At 35.4% G+C, this 20,011-nt stretch overlaps 1 protein-coding gene across 11 annotated transcripts in view; it reads right to left on the reverse strand.

Moving 5' to 3' along the window:
* Positions 1-20,011, reverse strand: part of LOC140437236 (clotting factor G beta subunit-like) — a 227,683-nt gene that overhangs the window by 24,842 nt on the left and 182,830 nt on the right. The gene's annotated exons all lie outside the window — the stretch shown is intronic.

A 20,011-nucleotide genomic window follows, 5' to 3' on the forward strand; every position in this document is an offset into this window, starting at 1 on the left:
ACTGGCTAATTATTTCTTTTTAAATTGTTAAAAAAGTTTATTACCTTAGATTTGAACAAAAAACATTGATCCACAAACTTCAAACAATCTAGATCCGAACCACGGCAGACACAAAATGAAGGCCGGACAAATCCTGGGAGAAATCAAATACAAAAATTGGACTTCGGGTTATCCTGGATGATAACAATATGTGATTCTTCAAACTCGGCTACTCATTTTCCACTTAAAACCATGTGGGCTTACTTAGTCCTCAGACGCTGTTATCAAATCCTGTCACAGGATACAGCTTATAACAAACGGTGATTAACTCACATTACAAAGATTACCACATGACATTTTGAGCTCAAATCAACTTCTTCTCACCAAAATTCATGGAATTTAGGGAAACTTTGCCAGTTTATCAAAACCACACGAAAACGGTGTTTACGTGTCCAGACCCTGACTTGCTCTCACGGCTGCTAACATCGTAAACCCGATGACCGAATTCGGACTTCCACAATGAAAGCGACCGCTCTCGCGGCCGGTCCAACGAGAATTGACGTCATCCTTAAAATATCGGTATAGGTATAAGCGGAAAGATTCTTGTTTATTTCCTGCGTAAATATCTAGACGGAACCAAGATCAAACAAAAGAGCACCTTGTTTATTATAAAGAGACTCCAAAAGGTTTAGATTATTAATCTCAGAGGCGCAAAAAGATTAAGAACCTATTTCGGTGTTTTATAATATACGAAGTGAAACTAAAATGCTACAAGATAATTTAATGATGTTATTTGATGACAAGTTAGTAAGGAAAAACTATTAGATGTTAAAAATAATTTTATTTACGTAACAATAGTGGAGGTAGGAAAATGAATAAGGTGATAAAGGTAAAACCATATATAAAGACCGATAAGTGCTGCTGTTCTAGTTCTAGAAAATATCTGAGTGGTAGCGAAAATGAAAGAAAAAAGGTAGTCTGAAAAAAAAATCAAAAATCACCTAAAATGTATCAGTAGAAAATTATGCCTTTATTGATGAAAAAACAAGAGAATGGTGATTTAAAAGTGAAGAATTCTATCGGACCAAACGTAACAGTATGGCAGATGTAAAACCTGACAAACACCAATGTGTATCCATAACAGCTAGAACAAGGTACTACCAAAAATCAAAGTGAATCATAGTTTAGTGTAAACAATATTGCATCATCAACATCACCATTACTGATACGAGTAATTTTCAATTTAAATTTATTATTGTTGTATTATATATTGTTGTATAGATATGTTAAATGAATTGGACTTTGCATGTTCGAAAGTGGTCCTCAGAATGAATTTGTCCAAAACTAAGTTTATGACAAATATGGTCTCCAATAATCATTTAACTATTCAAAACAAAGTGGTAGAACTGGTGGAAAAATATACGTATTTCGGTCACGAAATAAGATTAAGCAGGGATAACCAAACATGCGAAATCCAAAGACGAATTACTTTAGCGTGGGCAGCCGTTGGAAAACTGCGAGACACATTTAGGGCCAACATACTAATTAGCCTCAAAAGAAAAGTATTTGACCAATGCGTATTACCGGTCATGACCTATGGGGCGGAAACTATGACTCTAACCATGACTACGGCTTTGAAATTGAGAGTGGCACAGAGACGAATGGAACGATCTATACTAGGAGTGACATTGGGGGACCGAATAAAAAACGAAGATCTGCGAAGAAGAACGAGTATTGCTGATGTTGTGTAACGCATAGCGGAACTTAAATGGAATTGGGCAGGCCATGTAGCGAGAATGCATGACTCACGATGGACGAGTAAAATTACACATTGGAGGCCAAGAGCAGACAAACGTAGTAGAGGAAGATCACCTACACGTTGGGCTGACGTCATCAGGCGTATCACGAAAAATTGGCAACAAAGAGCACACAATCGCAAAAAATGAAAGAGTTTAAGGGAGGCCTATGTCCAGCAGTGGACCTGATAAATAAAGACTGGATGATGATGATGATGATGATGATGATTATTGTATTATTATTGTATTTTCAAACGTGTATTTGTGTTGAATTTTGAAAATACAAGAGGACATAAATCAATGATAGATTATGTGGTCACAAACAGAAATATTCACCATAAACAGATAGTGGTTGTGAGAAGTTTGACGTCACCCAATGTGGGAAGCGATCACTATTTGGTACTTGGTAAAATTAGATTAAATGAAAGATGGAAAGAGAAGCTTAAACAAACCAATTCAGAGAAAATAATAAAAATAGAAAATTTAAGAGATGACTCCATAAAATCATTATATCAAAAAAGGCTAGAACAGAAAATACAAATGAAGAATATCGAAAATAAAAGCAATGTAGAGACTAGCTGGAGAAAACTTAAGAAAAATATTCTGGATGCTGCCCGAGAAGCACTTGGAACGAAAATAATAAACAAAAAGTGGTCAACGAAAACACCATGGTTTACACTAGAGGTTAAACAAAAATGTCACCAAAAAAAGAAAGCTTTCCTAAAATATAAGTCAGAGAAAACAAATGAATCATATGAAGAATATAAAAGAATAAGAACTGAAACTCATCAAATGGTAAGAAAAACAAAAACAGAGTACTGGGAAAGATTCACGAAAGGACTAGAGATGGATTTCTATGGATAACAGAAACAAATATGGCGCTTCTTAAGACAACAAAAAAGCGAAATAAAAGAACTAGTTGAAATAGAACACATACAAGAGGATACGTGGGTGGCCTTCCTGACAGAAATGTTTAAAAACAAAACGAAGAACCTTTATCAGAAACGCCAAATATAATAACTACGGAAAAGACCGAAATCTCCCAAAACGATGTGAAAGAAGAAATAAACAAATTAAAAAACAGAAAGTCACCAGGAGAAGATCAAATACCAAATGAACTCTTAAAATATGGAGATGATCCCCTTGTACAACAACTGCAACTTCTTATTAATAAAATAATCACCACGAACAGAATACCAGATGAATGGAGGAGAGCGATCATGGTGATTTTCTTCAAAAAAGGAGATAAGAAAGACCCCAATAATTATCGAGCAATAAATCTATTAAATACAACACTCAAATTGACAATAAGAATAATAGCGACAAAAATAAACGAACGAATATCTCTGCAAGAGGAACAACAAGGATTTCGGACAGGAAGATCATACACGGATGCAGTTTTTGTAATAAGACAAATAAAAGAAAAGGATTTGAAAAAAGCGTTTGATAGAGTGAGAATTCGGGACGCGATACATTTATTATATGAAAAGAGAATATCACTGGATTTAGTAAAAACCATTGAGAATATATATAAAGATAACATAGCTATGGTAAGATGTAAAGGAAAACTATCGCAACCTATCAAATATGAAACTGGCATTAGACAAGGAGATTCGATGAGCCCATTAATATTTAATCTGATAATGGATGAAATCATAAAGAAAGTTAAAAAAGAAGAGGATATAGAATGGTAGAAAAGGAAATAAAGATAATATGCTACGCCGACGACGCCATAATAACAGCCGAAAATGAAGATGACCTACAAAGATTAATTAAAGAATTCGAAGATACGGCGCTCATATACAACTTGTAGATCTCAACAGAGAAGACTAAAGCGATAGTGATATCAGCGGAACCGAGACTATGTAAACTAGTCGTAAATAACAAAATAATAGAACAAGTGATGGAAACTGAATACTTGGGAATAAAACTGTCAAGCTACGGAAAAGTGGAAGAAGAAGTACAAAAACAAGTGAACATGTCAAACAGAGCAGCAGGATGTCTCAACAACACAATCTGGAGAAACAAATACCTCACAACGGATACAAAACCAGGATATATAAATCAACAATAAGACCGATAATGACGTACACAGCTGAAACAAGAGCAGATACGGCGAAAACACAAAGACTACTTGAAACAACAGAAATGAAAGTCTTACGAAAAATAGCAAACCAAACTCTAAGAGACAGAGTAAGAGGTGAGGAAATACGAGCGAGGTGTGGTATAGAGGAAATAAACGCGTGGACCAAAAGAAGAAAAGTGGAATGGAATCAACACATCGAAAGAATAACAGAAAATAGAATAGTACGAATAGCAAGAGACAAATCACCAAATAGAAGAAGATCATTGGGACGACCAAGGAAAAGAAAAGTAGGAAGAGGAAGAAGTATTGTTATTGAATTTAAATTTAATTACATTCAATTACCTTAATTTATAAATACCAAAAATGTAATATAAAAATAGTAATTCCGACTGAGAGATCGGAAGACTTAACTACAATGAAGAAATATCTTATGAAAAACTTATTTAGCCGCAAGTTATATACTACAAACATGGGGAAATATATAAAAAGTAAATTTTGTCTTATTTTGAATACGTTCTGGTCTGAAAATGGCAAATCTTATCTTATATTTCTAAAAAAATAATTATTTAGAAGTCTGATCCATGAGGCCATGTTGAGAATAGACATATAAATTCAATAGGATTGTCAGGGCAGACATTTTGTAGTTCGTTAACACTCGGTGGTAAGCGGCTGTATATTTATTTCTTTGTTAGCACACAAATCCACTTCTCAATTATCATTTTTGACGGTTACATCTGTTGGAAGTCCGAACTAGAGAAGGTATACTCGCCTTGTTGCAAAATTTATTATTTAGTACCGCTTGTAGCTTATCCGTGCCATTAAGGTATACCCTGAATGAAAATAGAGAGGCAGGCGGACACCGTTATTTCTTTTCGAAAGTAATATTCTTAATGCAATACGGCAACATTGTGAAAACTCACCCACAAATAACCATTAAAATCAGGTGGGTGGTAGTATTTCATGAGCGTACCGTCGGGTAACATCATGGCATCAAAACCAACGTGCAATACATATGTTAATAAACAAAATAAAAAAAGGTGGAAAAGCAAATGATAAAATCGGTTTATGAGGGATTGCGTAGAAGATATCCAGATATGCTTATAGAGGACGTCGCGGCATTGTCTGGAGATTTAACGAAAGTATCGGCTCGTACGGTTTTCCGAATAATTCAAGGTAACAAACCTATCCAAAAACCAATCCATAAAGGACGTGCAAAAATTGTATTGGACAATAGTACGAAAAGTATAATCCGAAGAAAAGTTCATGGATTTTATTTTAGGAACGAACTGCCCACGTTACAGGCTATTCAACGAGAAGTTAATGCAGACGCAGATGATACTTTAAATAAAATATTCATGAGAGTATTACAAAGAACTTTACATGAAATGGACTTTCGGTATGTGAAGAGAAATCGGAAAAGTTTGTTGATCGAGAGAGACGAATTAGTGATATGGCGGAGAAAATATTTGCAAAAAATTCGTGATTTTAGACGACTTGGTAAAAAAATTTATTATACGGACGAAACGTGGTTGAATGAGGGTCATACGAAATCCAAAGTATGGCAAGACTTGAATAATAAAAGCTTAAAAGCACCCTCGGGCAAAGGAAGACGTCTCATTAAAACGCACATTGGAAGTGATTCAGGTTTATTACAAGATGGTTTAAATGTGTTTACCTCAATCAAAAAGGGGAAATAATCATGAGGATATGAATTCGGATGTGTTTGAAAAGTGGCTTTCGTCTATACTGACTCTTGTAGATCCTGGTTCGGTAATTATAATGGACAATGCACGTTATCACAGCCGTCGTATGGAAAAAATACCGACTTCTGCATCTCGAAAGGCAGATATAATAGATTGGTTAAGAAGTAAAAATATAGATTTTGATGAATCCATGATAAAGGTTCAATTACTTGATATAGTGCGCGAACATAAGAGTTCATATATCAGATTTGCAGTAGACGAAATGACACGCGAGCATGGCATCACCGTATTAAGAACTCCACCGTATCATTGTGAATTGAATCCCATCGAGCTATTATGGGCACAAATAAAAAATGAGGTAGCGCAAAAGAATACAACGTTTAAATTAAAAGATGTCAAATTATTATTAGACCAAGCCATACAAAATATAACCGCTTCCAACTGGCAGTCATGCATTAAACATACACAGAAAGAATAAGATAAAATGTAGGACGTAGACACGCGTGTTGATGTTCTTATCTAGCCCATTATCATTACTGCAGGAGAAGACAGTAGTGATAGTGAATGAACAACAGGAAGTGATTAAGAATAAAAATATTTCTTTAAAATAATAACTAATAGGTACAGTTCTAGAGATTTTTTGTTGCTACATTCAGAGACTACCTGTGAGATCCTTCGTCCTACCTGGTTATAATTTTCTAAGTAGGTATGTACCTAATAACTATATTATTATTATTATGGCAAGTTTGTTTTTCACAATTGTAGTTTACATTAGGTTGCTGGGTCTAGAATTATTATTTTCTGTAAAGAAGTTGGTATTTATATGTTAATATGGATTTTATTTAAAAAAAAAATGTTGTACATTCTACCGATCTCAAAGTCGATCACAAAGCGACTAAGTTATTTCGACTATTACCTATTTAGAAATTCATTCACATTTACTTAAAACTCTCATGTAGAAATTGATTGTAAATAAAAGTTCAAAAAGAAAAAACAAGGTTGTTTCGGGAATTCTATTATTTCCATTTTAATCGTATTTAATTGAAAATTTCCAGGTATTATATTTGTGTTCTTGGAAATTGCTCAACTTGAATGCTACCTCGTGTTTAGTTTAAAACGCATATTATGACTAACGAGGGTTTTTCAAATGGTTAACCTAACAATTCATCTACAGTTTGATGTCTTAACGGTGGAAAATTTTATAAAAAGCAGTGGAAGATATTCTATTGGGAAAATGCAAGGCGATACAGTAGTTATTAGTTATTCTTACGTTTACTACTAAAAGTTTCGTTTATATTTTTAAGTTATTTTCTTTCTTGTTTGTTATGAATTAAAGATATTTATAAATGATAGGTTTTGTTTTTTTACAAATTATTACGAACCAGAAGTATATTCGTGACATTTCATTATTATAAGGGAGAAAGTTTTGAATTTAAAATATAATATAATTTAGCACCTCGACACTGTAAGGTACAAAAGGACGGCTTAAGTAAGTAAGTATAATTTAGCATTTGAGATGTTGTAAAATAGACATGTACATATTTCATAAACTAAAAATAATATAAATGAATAAAAATATTGTGTGTACATCTGGCTTACACAATTAATTGTTAAGACGTAATATTTTGAATATAATATTTTTACATAAAATTTTAACAAAATATATTTAACATAAATTAACAATTTTACGGTTGACGCAAAAATATTTTTATGTGCAAGTTTCCTATTATTTTCCTTATTTTAAAAATATACACGCCACTATTGAACTACACGCGTCTCTCATCTCGGACCCCTCGAGGATCTATCATTTCTAAGCGATAACCTGACAATCCTATTGAATTTCGACTTATACATATTGTTACGAACATGCTCTCGGCATGGCCAAGGTAACGGTTGCATTGCATCTCTAATACTCTTCTCGAAACTTCGCGGTGTATCGAGTGCGAGAGAGAATAACCGGTCACGTAGGCGAATTAGAGGTGGGACTACGTCAGAATATTCTCGAGCATAATACTTTTGGTATATATAGGTAACAATGTTAGAAGTAGAGTTAGTTGATAAGAGAGTACCGAACTGTAAACTTATAAATAAATATAGTTATATAAATTCGAACCGCTCGTTTTATTTAATCTCGCTACAGTTGGTGTCAGGTGTGGGATAAAAAGAAATAAATTCAGCAGTGACTTTTGAAAAAGACTTTTGAACTTTTGAAATGTATTGTTTGTCGGGAACATCCGCGTAGTTCGGTAGTGTCCTTTGTACGAAAGTACATTTAAAAAGTACGTGTGTGCCTGACTGAAGATGTTGCTAGTACAACTTTCAGTAAAACAGTTGCGTGAGCAACTGGAAGAACGCGATGAAGACTGCAGCGGGTCCAAGAAGATACTCCAAGAACGACTAAAGACTGTTCTTAACAAGAATGGACATGATCCAAAGACATTCCATTTTCAGTCAACAGAAGAAGCAGTTTTAATGAAGATAGAAGAAACTTCTAAAAAAACTGATGATACATTCGAGACTGTTTCCAAAAGATTCGATGAAACGTCTCAAATGATTGAAGAATCTTCTCGAAAGAATGATGAAAGATTCAATGAAACGTCTCAAACTATTAAAGAAATAGCTAGACAAAACGACGAGAAATTCGAAAATATGTCTAGAAGATTCGACGAAGTATGTGATCAAAACAATGACAAATTTGAAGAAGTCACAAGAACATTCGATAAAGTAGAAGAGAAGATCAAACAGTTAGAGAGCATGATAACTAATACAGAAGTGCTACCACCAGTTAACACAATAGCCTTAGATCCGGTAGTGAAAGAAGAATCCCTGAAAGAAGATGGTGCGGATATTCTAAGATCGATTCCTAAGGGTCAAGAAAAATGTTACCAGACCTAGTTCACTCGACTAGACAAACGTTACGGAGATGCCCATCTACAACAAGTCTACAAGGCGCAACTAAGAAGTAGAATTCAACGAGCAAGTGAAAATTTGCAAGAGTTTGAAGCAGATGTTGGTCGTATAGTGCGGTTAGGTTATCCAGAGGCGCCATACAACATGTTGGAAGAAATTGCTGTAGATATCTTCGTCAATGGGTTCAAAGACAATGAATTACAGAAAGCTTTACGACTATCAAGACCAAAAGTTCTAGATGAAGCGCTCGCTATTGCCTTGGAACATGAAACGGCTAGTCAAACTTCACGGAGTCATCGAGTAAGAACCATTGAAGAAGGCGACGAACCAAATGATGAACGTCTGGAAGAAATGGTACGAAAAGTAGTTCGTAACGCGATGCCGAAGAGACGCGAGCCCAGATGTTGGAATTGCGGTGACGTAGGTCATATTCGCTGTAATTGCAAGAAAATGATACAACAGTCGGAAAACTAGAACGGGTCGACAACAAGGGGCAACTGCCGACCTCGAGAAACACAGCCCCCATAGTAACTGTGAACATTACGTCCTCAGGTGGAATTCATAGCTTGTACATAGAGGGTCGTATCAATAATAAATGTAGATCGTTTTTGGTAGATACAGGTGCAACGAGAACTATTGCACGGCCAGAAGTAGTACGAGGCCATCTTAAATTATTGCCTGCAACAGTAAAGCTTAGAACAGCAACTGGTGAGATAATTAATACATATGGCGAGGCTAGTATGTCAGTATCCATTGGCCAGACCACAGTGAAACATACAATATTAATTGCAGAGATCTCCGATGAGTTCATATTGGGGATGGATTTTCTAAGGAAAGTTGGGGCTGTATTGAATGTCAAAGATGGAGTTCTCGAGATCAGTGGTGAAGATCTGCCGTTTCATGAAGACAAAGAAGATGTTATCAGCTTAATAACTACTTGTGACGTAACAATACCCGGTAATAGTGAAAAAATTTTGATGACCAGACCTGATGGTTACTGCCGAGAGAGAAGTTTAAGGATGGTCGAAGATGTGAATAATGCCGAGTTGTTCCTAACGGCAAAAGCTTTAATGAGAATTCGAGATGTCGTTCCTGTAAGAGTTATGAATTTAAAGGGAACTGCTATTAAGTTAAGGAAAAGAACTTTGATCCGACAGTGTGTTCCCGTGGCTTCGATTTGTTCCATGAATACTAATGAGAAACCGTCGAAATCTAAGTATCCAAAGGAGCTTGTTGAGACGATGATTAAAACGTGCCAAGATCTTGATGATGAATGAACTAAAAAAGTGAAGTCTATGCTGATAGAATTTCAAGATGTTTTTGCCATGGATAAGAAGGATAATGGCAAAACAAGCATAGTAAAGCATAAAATTAATACCGGAGACGCTCAGCCAATCAGACAACAACCTAGACGACTTCCATTTGCGAAAAGAGATAAAGCCGAAGACATCATCAAAGATATGAACAAACAAGGGGTAATTGAACCATCAAACAGTCCATGGACATCACCAGTAGTCCTAGTAAAGAAGAAAGATGGGTCAACACGTTTTTGTATTGACTACCGACAGCTCAATGCAGTAACTAAAAAAGATAGTTATCCTTTGACCAGAATAGACGATACTTTGGATACACTTTCTGGTTCTCGTTGGTTCTCCACACTCGATCTGAAAAGTGGATATTGGCAAGTAGACATGGAGCCAGCCGATCGTGAAAAAACCGCATTCTCGATAGGATCAGGGCTTTGGCAGTTCACAGTTATGCCCTTTGGTTTATGTAATGGCCCGGCCACATTTGAAAGATTAATGAATGCAGTTTTAAGAGGTCTAACATGGAAAACATGCCTGGGTTATTTGGATGATGTAATTGTAGTTGGAAGATCCTTCGATGAACATGCCAATAATCTAACAAAAGTCTTTTAACGATTGCGGGCAGCGAATCTGAAGTTGAGTCCGAAAAAATGTCACTTGTTTCGACGAGAAGTGAAGTACTTGGGACATATTCTAGCAAGTAATGGTGTAACAGCTGATCCTGAAAAACTTGCAGCAATTAAGGATTGGCCAGTACCAAGAGATAAACACGAAATTAGAAGTTTTCTTGGCCTATGTACATATTACCGACGTTTTGTCAAAGGATTTGCCAATATCTCCAAGCCATTAACAAAGTTGACAGAAGAAGGCAAAGAATATACATGGAGCGAAGAGTGTCAAAGAGCTTTCGAACACTTACAAATGGCTCTGATCAGCGCACCGATTTTAAGCTACCCTAGACAGGCAGGAAAATTTGTGTTGGACACCGATGCAAGCAACAGTGCAATAGGAGCTGTTCTTTCCCAAATCCAAGATGGGTAGGAGAAAGTCATCGCTTACTTTAGCAAAGTCTTGTCAAAACCAGAAAGAAACTATTGCGTTACCAGGAGAGAATTGCTAGGCGTAGTGAAGGCTTGTGAGCATTTCCATAAATACTTGTATGGCAGAAAGTTTCTTCTTCGAACGGATCACGCTGCTCTAAAATGGCTCCTACAATTTCGTAATCCAGAGGGCCAGATGGCAAGATGGTTAGAACGATTACAAGAATATGATTACGAGATCGAACACAGGGCTGGCAGAGTTCATTCATATGCTGGTGCCCTTTCGAGACGGCCGTGCAGTGCAAATTGTAATCACTGTCTTAAATTAGAAGAACAACTTTGCCCCGTGAGACGAACCACCGTCATTAATGAGCAATGGCGCCTCAACAGCTACAAGACGCTCAAGCAGATGATCCATGTATAAAAAGAGTATTGGATTGGATGCGTCGAAGTGAAAGACCTTCTTGGCAAGACATTAGTGCATGTAGTCCAGAAGTCAAGTGTTACTGGAGCCAATGGAATTGCCTAGTGCTGAAAGATGATCTTCTGTATAGAACCTTTGAGAACGATGATGGTACAGAAACTAAGCTTCAGTTAATTGTACCTAAAAGTAAAGTGTCAGAAGTATTGCGTCAGTTGCATGACGGTGCATCAGGTGGACACTTTGGTATCACGAAGACTCTGCAAAAGGTTCGAGAACGGTTCTATTGGGTGAACTGTAAAGATGATGTAAGAAGATGGTGCCGGAAATGTGAACTGTGTGCAACCAGTAATGGTCCAGCTGGTAAAAAGAGGGCACCCATGAGACAGTACAATGTTGGTAGTCCTATGGAAAGAGTAGCAATCGACATCGCAGGTCCACTTCCAGAGACAAATGATGGAAATAAATATATCCTGGTAGCCATGGATTATTTTACGAAATGGACTGAGGCTTATGCGATACCAAGTCAAGAAGCTGCTACCGTTGCAGAGGTACTTGTTAAAGAATTCTTTAGCCGATTTGGTGTTCCCTTGGAGATCCACTCCGACCAAGGGCGAAACTTCGAGTCAACCCTTTTCCAAAACGTTTGTAAATTGATTGGTGTCAGTAAGACCAGAACGACACCCCTGCATCCTCAATCAGATAGAATGGCCGAGAGAATGAACCGAACAATGGGAAACACCTATCCAAGGTTGTATCAGAACATCAAAGAGATTGGGACCAGCATATTCATTTATTCCTAATGGCCTACCGCTCGGCCGTGAATGAAACTACAGGTCAGACTCCAACCTGCCTGATGTTAGGTCGTGAAGTTCGTTTACCCTGCGACCTAGAGTTTGGCTGCAGACCTTCCGAAGAACATGTTGCAAGCGAAGATTATGTCGACCGCCTGAAGTTAAGAATGAACAACATTCATGAACTTGCCCGACAACACATCCAGATAGCCAATGACAGAATGAAAGATCAATATGATTCTCGATGCAAGAGTGAAAGCTATGAAGTAGGAGATCTTGTGTGGCTCTATAATCCACAACGTCGTCGAGGCTTGTCTCCCAAACTGCAAAGACAATGGGAAGGTCCGTATGAAATTAAAAAGAAAATAAATGACGTAATATACCGAATTAAGAAGTTGCCGAAAGGTAAACCAAAAGTAGTTCACATAAATCGTCTTGCACCATATGCTGGCTCAAATGAAACAGAAGAAGCACGAACCCTTCAACATGAGATCAAAGATGACCGGCGGCCAAGCTTTAATGAATTCATGTCAAATTACGTAGAGAGAAAGAGTGCTAGATTCGGCGTGACCACAGAAGTTCAGCAGGATCTTTTTAGTGTTCCGAATAACGTCTTTATATCCCACTGTGTTGCCCAAGATCTTGAAATGACTAGAGGAATCTCATCCGTATTTTATAAGAAATTCGGTCGTTTGGACGAGTTAAAAAACCAGCAGCCTAAAGTTGGAAGAGTACTGAGATTAGAAGATGGTTCTCGATATTTGCTGTATGTGGTGACCAGGAAGTCGTATACAGACAGGGCAAGCTACGAGGATATATGGCGTGCTCTAACTAATTTGAAGAAAATTGTGTGCAATTACGACATCAAGAATTTGGCCTTACCCAAGATAGGCCATGCACTAGATAATCTGGACTGGAAGATTGTCAGAAGCATTCTTGAAGTAACCTTCCGAGAAACCGGCGTACGAATTACTGTGTGTTGCATTAACCCGATGAGATCGTATCCTTCAAAGTCAGTAGACTGTTATTTCTTTCTAAAGGGTTCATGCAGAGCTGGAGAGTCCTGTAGATTCCGCCATCCTGTGCCTAAATATAGAGTTGCTGATCGGGACGATCAGATTTAAGAGGGGAGCAGTGTTACGAACATGCTCTCGGCATGGCCAAGGTAACGGTTGCATTGCATCTCTAATACTCTTATCGAAGCTTCGCGGTGTATCGAGTGCGAGAGAGAATAACCGGTCACGTAGGCGAATTAGAGGTGGGACTACGTCAGAACATTCTCGAACATAATACTTTTGGTATATATAGGTAACAATGTTAGAAGTAGAGTTAGTTGATAAGAGAGTACCGAACTGTAAACTTATAAATAAATAGAGTTATATAAATTCGAACCGCTCGTTTTGTTTAATCTCGCTACAATATCTCTATCGTATGGTGGGTTTTAAATTTTGTTTAGAAATAATATTTGTTTCAAAATCTTCAATTTAATTTAATTTTATTCAATTTTATTTAATTGTATTTAATGTTATTTAATGTTATTTAATTTTATTTAATTTTATTTAATTTTATTTAATTTTATTTAATTTTATTTAATTTTATTTAATTTTATTTAATTTTATTTAATTTTATTTAATTTTATTTAATTTTATTTAATTTTATTTAATCTCATTTAATTTTATTTATTTAGTAAATATTACTAAATTTTAATTTTATTTAATTTTATTTAATTTTATTTAATTCTATTTAATTTTATTTAATTTTATGTAATTTTATTTAATTTTATTTAATTTTATTTAATTATATTTAATTTTATTTAATTTTATTTAATTTTATTTGAATTTATTTAATTTAATTTAATTTTATTTAATTTTATTTAATTTTATTTAATTTTATTTAATTTTATTTAATTTTATTTAATTTTATTTAATTTTATTTAATTTTATATAATTTTATTTAATTTTCTTTAATTTTACTTAATTTTATTTAATTTTATTTAATTTTATTTAATTTTATTTAATTTTATTTAATTTTATTTAATTCTATTTAATTTTATTTAATTTTATGTAATTTTATTTAATTTTATTTAATTTTATTTAATTATATTTAATTTTATTTAATTTTATTTAATTTTATTTGAATTTATTTAATTTAATTTAATTTTATTTAATTTTATTTAATTTTATTTAATTTTATTTAATTTTATTTAATTTTATTTAATTTTATTTAATTTTATTTAATTTTATATAATTTTATTTAATTTTCTTTAATTTTACTTAATTTTATTTAATTTTATTTAATTTTATTTAATTTTATTTATTTTATTTAATTTTATTTAATTTTATATAATTTTATTTAATTTTATTTAATTTTATTTAATTTTATATAATTTTATTTAATTTTATTTAGTTTTATTTTATTTCATACAAACATTTTAAAATAAAAATTGGCCAAGTCGTTCTCTAATTGTAATAAAAAAAATAAAATATATAAACTTAAAAGTGTATTTATGTATGTACATATATTATGTATATTGCGGTATACCGCAAAGTTACTACAACCATCTCGATTTTTCGATTCACGATCAATAGGATTTCGCGCACGTCCAAGCATCATACCGAGCGATAAGTACATAGTATTCACTTCAAAAAGTTACTTTTGTTTGATTCATGTAATTCGATAGGTTATCTAGTTATTTGCTTCTAAAAAGTAAATGAATTGTAATTTTGCAATAAAAAAATGTTTAAAATGTTCATCATTTACTTTTATACAGTTTATGATCCAGTTTCATAAAGATCTCTTATCAAATAACCATTGTCTATTATTTTTAATCACATTCACGGCTTCATCCATTTTCTGTCGCAATTCTAAAATAGAAGTAATTCTTTTTTCATAAGCTAATGCCTCCATTTACGACTACAAAGGAAATTAGGACTTAATGATGACCAAGCAAACTCACTTTCACGATCAATCCATCGATGCGAAAACTTTTAATTTAAGTATTGACGAAATTCTAAACAATAATATGATTGTAGCAACCACAATGTTTTGACTTAAGTGGAGAGGAATAGGCACTAGTAATTCGTGTAAATATTCTTGAAAAAAACCTAAATACAGTGGTCCATTTAAATTGGTTGTCAGTTCAAAGGTTAGAGAATAACTTTTTTTTGCAAAATTAAAATTTACTGGAGGTTTTAGAACCAAATAACTCAAAATCCGATTAAATTACATGAATCCAACAAGAGTAACTACTCTTTATAGAATTTAACATTTATCATCCTTTTTTTTATTTACCCATAGTTCAACCGAAAAAAAATTGTTTTGATTTACTAAATACAATCAAGTGTAACCAGCCCCTTTTAAGCAACGCTAAATTAGAGTCTAAATTAGCAATCATCTTTCCAAAAAAAAACGCAAATTTCAACAAAATGAGAAGAGTTCTATGTACCAGGGATTTAAAACTGGAACTAAGAGTTAGGTTGGCGAGGTGCTATGTTTTTTCGACCTTATTTTATGGAATGGAATCTTGGACCTTGAATGCTACATCAATGAAAAAACTGGAATCATTTGAGCTGTGGGTGTACAGAAGAATTCTGAAAATATCATGGACAGAACACGTCACAAACAAAGAGGTTCTGAGAAGGATGAACAAAGAAATGGAAATTTTAAATTCAATAAAAACAAAAAAATTGGAATATCTCGGACATATTACACGTGGAGAGAAATACACCTTGCTCCAACTGATCATGCAGGGAAAGATCCAAGGAAAGAGAAGCATAGGGAGGCGTAGAATGTCATGGCTGCGCAACCTGAGAGAGTGGTACGGAGTGGTTTCAGAGCAGCCGTCTCAAAAGTTCGAATAGCTATGATGATTGCCGACCTCCGCCGCGGAGATGGCACTTGAAGAAGAAGATAAATGATTTCCAAATTTTATAGAGTTCCACAGGAATAGGATCATCCCAGCCAAGTCGTTGAATCCATGATTTTTGCATTAGAACCTTTGCTTGGACGAGCATTGGCCCAAGGCAGCCTAGAGGATCGAAAATAGAAGCGACGGTTGATAGAATTGTCCTTTTTGTAATACTGTATGGATTCGGTTTTATCTTTGTGCTGTAGATAAATGAATCAGTTGAGGAGTTCCAAGATATGCCAAGAGTTTTACTGTTTGGTGAATCGGTTATTATATATTCTTCTTTGTGATCATCTACATTTATATCTGATAGTAGGGCCATACTGTTTGATGAAAATTGCCTTAGATTGAAGCCATAGGAACTTAATATTGATGTTAAGTTTAGACGAAGAGCAATCAAGGCTTGTTCAGTTGAAGCACCGGTCACCACATCATCGACATACGTATCTAGGTTGAGCTTACGACTTTCTGCAGGAAATGTAGCAGAAGAATGTATAGAAATCTCCTTTAAGCATCTAGTGGCTAAATATGATGAACTTGCCAAGCCGTATGTCACGGTGTGTAACTGATAAATGTTAATTTCCTGGGAAGGATAATTTCGCCATATCACGCGTTGAAGATTACGCTGTGTTGGTTCTACCAACACTTGGCGATACATTTTGGCAATGTCACCGGTAAATACGAAGTTGTGCTGTCTGAATCGTAACAATATGGAAAAGAGATCGCTTTGAACAACAGGGCCCACCTTGAGTGTATGATTTAGTGATATGCCGGTAGAAGTGGGACACGAGGCATCAAAAACGATACGAGTTTTAGTGGTAAGACTATCCTTCTTTTCGACAGCATGATGAGGCAAATAATAGGAAGGAGAAAGATCAGGTTCTAGACCCGAAATTTTAGACATGTGTCCAAGTTCTATGTACTGTGACATAAATTCGCCATAGGCTTGTTTTAGAATGGAATTTTTCTGTAGCTTCCTTTCTATTGATAGGAATCGTTTAAGAGCTATGTCATAAGAATCGCCCAGTTGTGAAATTTGAGGTTTAAGAGGAAGACTCACTTGAAAACGTCCAGTGTCGTCCCGAATTGTGGTAGATTGAAAATGGAGTTCACATTCTTCTTCTTCCTTAGTGTATTTAGAAGGGATCGTGGTATAGTTCTCTTCAATTTTCCAGAATTTTTCGATACTGTCCTGAAGAGGATCAGCCGATATAAGAAAGCAAGAACTGAGACTAGAATGGTAGCAATAAGATTGTACAGGAATTGGGCCACTAATTACCCAACCCTTTCAAATTTTAGTTTGTTGTAAAAATGGTTGACCTTTATTACCTTTTATTTGTCCAGAACCCATGAGGTTAAAGAATAATCCTGCTAGCTCTCGACGTAAACGTAATTGAATCGTTAGAACTTAATTTCTCAAAATTTTATTTCTATACCGACTCCACAATTGTTCTATGCTGGTTGGGTTGAATCTCGCACTTTGAAAACATTTGTATGCAATCGTGTATCCGAAATCCAGCAATTAACAAAGGTAGATGAGTGGCATCATATACCTTCCAATCTAAATTCTGCCGACATAATATCTAGAGGAGCTAGTCCGTCCGAATTGCATGAATGTGATCGATGGTGGCATGGACCTTCATTTTTGTTGCAATCTCAGGATACTTGGCCCTCAAACAATCACATATCTAACCTCACAGCGCATACTGCTGATCCAGATTTAATGGAAATTAATCCAAAATCCATTGTTTTATTTACTCAAGTATCTCCTTCAACCTTAATATCCTCACTTATCAATAGATATTCTAGTTATATCAAACTTCGGAACGTTCTGGCTTATTGTTTTCGATTCATTCACAATGCTAAAGCTTCAAGGGAATTCCGGATAACTGGAAATCTCACATCAACGGAGATTGACCAAAGCACACATCATATTGTCAGAGACGTCCAGAGAGAAAGCTTTTTTGAGGACATTCATCAATTAAAGGCTCATGGTCGAGTCAAACCTTCCAGTAAATTAAGCCCACTGAACGTGTTCCTTGACGACTTAAACCTAATCACAGTGGGAGGTCGTTTAAGACACGCTTCTATCCAATTCTCAGCAAAACATCCAGTTTTACTTCCACATAAGCATCCTCTGACAGAATTAATTATCTATTGAATGAACAATTTAATGGGGGATTTACCTGCCTCTCGAGTCAATATGTCTCATCCCTTTGCGCGCTCTGGCGTCGACTACGCTGGGCCATTCAAACTTAAGGAATCTAAATTTCGAAATCGTCGATTTACTAAGGCATATATTTGCGTATTCGTTTGCTTGACTACTAAAGCGATTCACATCGAATTAGTTAGCGAATTAACTTCAGAATGCTTCTCAAGCATCTTAAGATGTTTTGTTGCGAGACGAGGTCTATGCACTGATTTGTACTCAGATAATGGTACAAATTTCACTGGAGCTAACAACGAGCTGCAAGGTATTTACAATGTGCTAAAAACAAATGCAATCCAAGCCTTTTCTTAAGAAAATAAAATAACGTGGCATTTCATTCCCGCCAGATCTCCGCACTTTGGAGGGCTATGGGAGAGTGCTATAAAATCAGTAAAAACTCATTTTTACCGTGTCATAAACGATGCCACTCCTTTATCCTATGAGGAATTGTGTACTCTTTTAGTACAGATTGAAGGTGTGTTAAACTCTCGACCCTTGCTTCCTATGAGCAACGATCCCAATGATATGGAGGTACTGACTCCAGGCCATTTTCTCATTGGTCATCCGCTTAATATGGTTCCCGCTATAGACTACGAGGATTCGCCGATCAACTGGCTCACCCGATATGAGCTATTGCAGCGCATGTTACAGCATTTTTGGTCCCGGTGGAAAAATGAATACTTGCATACTCTGCAGCAACGAGCCAAGTGGAGATATAGCAAAGACACTGCCAGCTTACAAGGACGGATGGTGCTCCTGAAGGATGATGGTCTTTCGCCCTACCAATGGTCCCGTGGACGCGTAAGTGCTCTCCCTCATGGCAAAGACGGACTTGTGCGCGTTGTGAGTGTCTCTACCCCAAATGGAACTGTTAAACGTAGCGTTACTAAACTGTGTCCGTTACCTGATGAACAATAAATATTCCTTCCTTGTTTACTGTAAATGAAACACTTAATTCTAAGGTTTTGTTTTTTTTTTGTATGTAGCATGTTCGTCTATATAAATATTGTATATTTCATTGTAATTCTGCAAGCAAGAGCCTAAGCGAACCATTTTTTAAATAATTAGTCACTTCCTTTCTTTATTGAAGTGTATCCCTAGATAACTTCAAGGGCGGCGGTATGTTCGATCCTAATTTGTAGAAAACATTCTTCGTTATCAATATTAATTTCCCTGCACTCAATATTCCCTTCCCTCGTTGGAAGATACTATTTATTATGTCATAAATTATGTCATTATTATGTCATAAATTATGTCAGTTTTTCTTTCACGCGGTAAAGAGTAGTTTTGGAACGAAAATATCAGATTGACGCGACCCCAGTTAGCTGAAAGACATCGAGCCAGCCACGCCAGCCGATAAAAAATACATTTTATGAATTTTACGTTCGCTTAGTGCTATTGGGTGCTGATACAAGTTGTTTTTGCAACTAGATAAATAACTTTCAAATCGTCATTTTTAATGTGAATTTCCTACAGCCGATCCAATCGTCAAAAAAGATAGGACATCACAGAAAGTGCTCAAAACGCCCGTTGGCTTTTTACAGTCCTCCAACAAAAAAGGGTGACAGGAGCAAACAGTCGGTTTGAGCAGTCATTTGTAGTGAATCACTTACCGATCCTGTATTAGTTGAAAATAGAGCTATGATTGCCCGTCTCTACATTGGAGAAGATCTCCAAGATATGGTAGTTCCATTTGCATCTATTGGGAACATTAGATAACGCTAGACCTCACGTTGCCCATATTGTAAATGAATATCTGGACGAGGTTAATGAGGTTATATTGATAAGATTGGAATGACCATGTTTTGACTTAAGTGGAGAGGTATAGGCACTAGTAATTCGTGTAAATATTCTTGACA

The sequence above is a fragment of the Diabrotica undecimpunctata genome, chromosome 3 (genome assembly GCF_040954645.1).
Source record: "Diabrotica undecimpunctata isolate CICGRU chromosome 3, icDiaUnde3, whole genome shotgun sequence".
Lineage (NCBI taxonomy): Eukaryota > Metazoa > Arthropoda > Insecta > Coleoptera > Chrysomelidae > Diabrotica > Diabrotica undecimpunctata.